This window comes from Rhagoletis pomonella, unplaced genomic scaffold (genome assembly GCF_013731165.1).
Source record: "Rhagoletis pomonella isolate Grant_MI unplaced genomic scaffold, Rhpom_1.0 Rhpom_scaffold_00006, whole genome shotgun sequence".
Classification (NCBI taxonomy): Eukaryota; Metazoa; Arthropoda; class Insecta; order Diptera; family Tephritidae; genus Rhagoletis; species Rhagoletis pomonella.
The window spans coordinates 3,764,501-3,771,049 of record NW_023458560.1 but is presented as its reverse complement, the minus strand read 5'-3'; positions in this window follow the sequence as shown (position 1 = coordinate 3,771,049).

Sequence of the window (6,549 nt, the reverse complement as noted above, 5' to 3'; positions counted from 1 at the left end):
AAATGATTTGGGGTTATATGTTATACGCCGTTTGATTTTACACAAGTAAGCTTCATAACACTTTTTGTTGTTTTGCAAAAGTGAGTATTTTACATGGTATGAGTGTAATCTAAAATAACGTGACTTTCTGTTTTTAAAATTTCTCAGTTCTTTAGTGAACCATAACTGTGTTTGTTCTTCAGGAACATACATGCGTTTAGGCACATGCTTTTCAAATAATTTATGTAAAGTAAAGTTAAAAAGTGCAACGCTTTGTTCCATATTTTCTTTATATGCAGGCCACGACAATTTAGATAGTTCTTTGTTAAGCTTTTTAAAGTTGGCTTTCGAAAAATCAAAGCGAATATTTGGTTCGTATGCTTGGGTACCGCAATTTCGAACATCACTTATAACTTCGTAAGATATCTCCATAGCAGGGTGGTAGACATCTTCGGACAAAACTAGTGGATCACACTTATTTACAACGGACTTAGATGCATCATCAACATAAACAAGATCTAATACTTTACCAAACTTATTGTGAAGTACATTAACCTGAGTTAGGCAGAGTTCAGCCATCTCCTCTAAAAATACGTTGTTGCACGCACTAGACGCGAAAGGTACGATTTCGTTGTCAATGATGTTCCATGATATGCTTGATAAATTAAAATCACCCAACACAATCATTGAATCAGAGGGTTTAGTCAGTAAATTAACTGATTCCAGTAAAGAGATGAGTCGTGAATACACCAATGTGTCAGATCGGGAAGGGATATAGCATAGCTAAGTAAATATACCCTTTTCCAACCTGCACACGAATGCATTTGAAGTCTACTGAATCAATTACCTTGTTTATATGGCATCAAACGCGGTATCGAATTAACTCGTGTCAGCGTAGCTCTCCTGAAATGCAAGTGTTTATATGCAACACAAGAAATGAGTCGATCGAACACACTTTCAAACAGAGTTTATCCCGATGCAACCCTGATAATACATGTGTCAATTCTTGAAAATAATAAACATGGAAAAATAATAATTAAAGACTCAAACAGCCATGAAAAAAGGTTATTAGCTATTAATTTTATAACAAAGCTTAGCCTTAATGTAATTTCAAGAACTATTTAAATGGTTTACTTTATACAGAGTTGCACGAAACAACCGTGTGGACAAACCCCATGTTTTTATGCACTCTCAACACGATTCTATAACTCTTAACTCGCATTCAAAATGTGATTTATGGTGGGACCGTTAAATGTTTCAATTCGATTAGAAAATGTGTTTACATGTGTGTGTCCATATAACATGGTTTGACTTAAATCGAATTTGGACATCATATAAAGGTGGTAAATGTGTGGAAGACTAACTTCTTGAGATGGTATTGAAGAATCTCTGAATTGCAAATGTGAGGTTTTAGCCAAGTTTCAGTGAAAGAAAGAATATTATAATTACATTCAAGGCCTTTAAGGTATAAGTTCGTTAATTTAGTATTTAAGCCTCTTACATTTTGGTAATAATTACTTAAAGCAGATTTAATAATTAATTTTTTGATTCAGTGTTATGACGGGGAATATTAGCAAAGTTATTTCCTTTTTTGGGCCTATATTCGAATTCACGAACGAAAGCACCGGGGGCCAAAAAGAACTACTAAGCAGCGCATTAAAATTATCTAAATTTACGTCAATTTTATACGAAGCAATATTTCTTTCGTATTTAAAATTAAATTTTCTGATGCTTAAGTCAACAGTTGTAATTTTTGATGAGATATAAAGCTTTATATCGTCTTCGGTAGTGTCTCTCGAAAATCTAGAGACAAAGATTGACTTATTTGGCGGAACCACAACAAGTTTCCTTGTATCAACTGGAGTACCGGCGGAAGGGGTTGAGTTACTGCGTTACTAGTTGACGATAGGGAAGGCGGTGGAGGCTTTGAAGATGATGTCACCACTTCTATTGGGGAAGGGGAAGATACTTCAGGCTCGTTATTATCCGAAGCAGATTTCGTTACACGCTCTTTTGAGGCTGAATCCTCAGATGCTGGAGGACATGGATACGATAGATTAATTAAATTCTGACGTGCAACGGCAATACTTTCCTTAGATGGACTATGAAGACGCTTAAGTTTAGACACACGGATATCCTTAACAGATTGCCAGGTATCTAAGCATTTGAATGATTTAAACACATTTTCATAATGCATACATTTTTCTGTCAGTACTGACAATTCTCTTCCATTTCTGTAAAACCATTTCTGGTTTGCCTAAATAGCTTGAAAAGATCAACTTCGGTTGACCTGCACTTTACGCAAGACGAGCGAAGACCCTTGCCATCATTAATAGCGTCCAGAATTCTTCCCGTCAAACCAGCACATTTCAGATGGTAAATACCATCACACAGCCAGCACGATAAGTAGCGTTCAGAATCGCTTTTAATTTGGCAAGTATTAAGATCGCACTTCATATTGAAAGATTTCTGTAATAACACTCGTTAATAAAAAGACAAACAAAATAAATTATAACAGTTAAGGAGCTGATGTAAATAGCTTTAAATAAATGTAGCAATAACTTTCACTTAGCTTCAATTATTTCACACTAAGATGCTCATAGGCACTTTTTATCACTACTTTAACTCAGAATTAGCACAATAAACTTAGCAAATAGAAACCCAAAATCAGAGCACAATATAAGTACAACCTCACAGCTTTACATTTGCAAAGAAAAATGTGTACACGTCTTTTAATGTTATAAGGAATTATTAGATAAAAATTGTAGGAAATTTTGTGGGGAAACATTTTCAAACATGTAGGAAAAAGTGGAAAAGTGGGGATTTTATTTTTGTTGAGTGGGGATTTTCCAAAAAAGTATGTACCACCACTGCACCACTGTTAGTCATCGAAAGTAGAAAACCATAGAGTTGGCATTCTTGATACCGCAGAAAATCTAATTTATTAAAATACCATTAAGATGGTGTGTGTACAATTCATCGGCGCCGGCTTTTGCCTTTTTTATTTTATTTTTACATGAATCGCGTTTAATTCGCCACACGGCTTCTGTGGTTCTATTCTGTAACCAGTTAGCAACAAATTTCGGATCGATATCGCAAGTTTGCGACAAGTATTACGATTTTTCTATTCTATAAAGATTTTCTAACGATTTCTATCGCAAAGCTTGCAATTTTGGCCCCTATTATGAGTTGCATTCGATCTTCGACTGCGGTCGAAAGTGCCAGAGAACGTAAATTTATACCTTTTTTATGCCTCTTTTCACTTTCTTTCTTTTTTGGTTTTTTTTCCAAAAAAAATTCTAAGTCGAAAAGATTTAAAAACTTAGTTATTTCCATAAATATCGAACGTTAGGAAAATGTGCTTAAATAGTTTCGGCTTAGTTTAGCACAAAAGATTGTTTCACAGGCTTTGGTTTTTTTTCGAAAAATCCAATACCAGTACAGTTTTTTACTTGGAAATATCACAAAAATTTGAAAATGTTATATAATATTTTCGATTTATTTTAACGTTATTTGTACAAATCACCGAAAAGAAATTATTTTTTCCCCTAAAAATCTATTTACAAAAAAAAATCTAACGCCAATAAAGATTTATAATTGAAAATCTAACAAAATATTACAAAAATCGAAAAAGTGCTATATAACATTTTCGATTTATTTTCACGGTGTTTGTAGAAATCACCGGAAAAGAGGATTTTTTTATAAAAAAATATTTTCACAAAAACACACACTTATGGGAGTTTTCTATTTGCAATCATTAATAGAATATCACAAAAATCAGAAAATGTTATATAATGTTTTCTAATTAATTGCATGTTACTTGTACAAATCAACGAAAAAATTTAATTTTCTTACTAAAACAATTATTTTCACAAAAAATCTAACACTTTCCAAAATATCACAAAATCATCATTATTCATATTTAATTAACAGTCCAAACGCTCTCGTGAGATTTAGCTCTGTTAATATTCTTCTTTTCTGCTTTGTATTTTGCTTTCGCTGTTAAGTATTCCAAATATTTGTCGCTCTTAAAATGCGCTTCGCCTGCTCAGTTGGCTCGAAAAATGTGGCATTCACAGTTTTCGGTCCTTCTCTATAAATTTACGTTCTCTGGCAAAGGTGTCTGGACAAACAAGAAAGCAAGTTGATAAAAGCGTGGTAAAAGTATCTGATTTTAAGATAAATTCGGAATTTTGGCTTTCAATCTTGAAAGATGAATTTATTTACTCTTACTTACTAAGAAGAATACACACCAACTCTTCAGTTTATTTTCATTTCATTCGGTATCGATTACCGTGGAATGAGCCATGTGATATTTATTTTTGTTCCAGCAAGAAAATATTATTATTATTAATTGCATATTTTTTTGGTTATAACTTCAAATACATGAACGGAATATGAGGGCCGGCAAATAGTTGTTGTTGTGCCACTAATGCCAACGTTTCCTTATTTCACCATGGTGCTCATGTACACGGTGGGCAGGAAGCGAAGATAGGTTGCATAAAAATGTCGACAAAATCTGAAAGCAGGGTTGTATTTGTTGATATCTTAAGGTTAAGAATCCGCTTAAATTGAAATCCTAGCTGCTCCTGTTTTAAAGATATCCACATTTTATATACTTCTGATAGGATATATTTGCAAAAGAGGAAGGCGTACTTCTCGATAATTAGAGCATATTTATACGAAAAGAAATCTCATACAAATCTGTTCCCCTTTTTTAACTCACTAAAACGGATCAAATCAATGTGAAACATTTTCATTTTTTCCTACCGAAAGAATAATTGATCGAGATTTATTGGGCGCTACCCATATATGTAATACTTCTATATTGGTAGTAAGCTCACATCACAATGTGTAAGCATTCCGAAATCAAAGCTAGACAGTCTAGTACTGTTTTTGTCAATGGATTGTGTACTTGAGTGCCGGTTTTGTAAATGTGTCGTGTACATGTTTATTTATAAACGTATGTGTTCCTTTTCTTTCGTACGTGTTTATTGATATATCTGTACTGTAGTGTTTTCGGACGGTACTAGCTCTTACTGCCAATATAGGAGTATTACATATATGGCGCTACCGGTATACAACTTAGATAAAACACCACAATTACCTTTTTCTGTAGCGTGAACTTTCTCATTACAAACACTTTCAATATCGCAATATATGTATGTATGTATACAATATTGTATGCTATATAATACGGTAGCAAGGCACATTAAACAGGTAGTATCAGTAGAGCAAAAACAACATTTGCGTGTATTTTGTTGTTGCTTCTGGTATCGAAAGTGTCAACAACTGTTCTGAATTTTTTCTTCTAAATCAAAGCGTGCCATGTAAAATACAAAAAATTATAAAAAATAAAAAATTGAAATTGGAAAAAATAAAAATTGATGCAACTTTCTTTCCTAGTAAATTTGTTTGCTTCTCGAAGCATTGATCCATCCTTTGCAAGGCCCAGTAATCAGCGGTCGTGCTGCCGAGTTGGGCGAACGTTCCAAAAGCTGCTATTCATTCGCTTGTTTTGTATGCAAAAAGGTTTCACAAGCAAATGGATTTTAACAACTTATAATTTTCGTGAGAAAAAATTAAAAATATTTGACATTTTCGAGACCAAATAATTTGAAAATAAATCAAATCAGCTGCTCTACTGATACTACCTGTTCAATGTACCTTGTACGGTAGTAATTTTTTATTAAAGGTTTGTTGCTATAAGCAAGTAGCGCAGGCAAGTCGCACTGCGCTTGTGCAAGAAATAAAAATGCTCTAACTTAGGCCAACGGTACTCCTCATAATAAGTAAATAAATTCAAAGCTTGTATGAGATTTATTTTGGTATTTATGTACTCTTCTGTCAGGAAATAATGACTATTGTACATCCAGAACACAAATGCGATCATAAAGAAAATCGCATGAAAGTATGCGCTTTGTGTGTAGGGCTGCCAGACGTCCCGGTTTTCCCGGACATGTCCCGGTTTTAGACTATTTGTCCCGGTGTCCCGGTCCAACCTTAAAATGTCCCGGGTTTCATTTAAGTGTCCCGGTTTTCGATTTGATTGCACAAATTTTGCTTAAAAATGACTACGCTGAGAGAAAAAACGCGTTGTAATATTAAGAAAAATTTTATGAATTTACTGGGGGAAATAACGCATAGTAAACATGAATATTTTTTTATTTGATTATCGTTTTGAAATGTTCGTACTTAAAAACAATACTTTCATACCACGCACACGTGGTGTTGAATCAAACTGAACATTTGAATGCACATTTACATGTCTGGCTGTAGCTGAGTGCACGAAGATGCTTGCCACAATTTGCTAATTTCCACAGCGTCAGGGTTCAAATCCCATTACAGACAGCATGGAATTTAAATAAATTTTTTTTTTAACTTAATTATGAAAAGGCATCCGTTAAGTGCAAAGCGCTTCATTTTAATATTGGCGTATTTCAATTGAATATTTCTATACTAAATACTAAAATTTGTATAGTTAAATTTATTACGAGTTGGGTTGGTGCTCTTTCATATGCGAATTTTTTTTTTAAATGTAGCACGTTTTGCATAAGCAATAGTTGATGA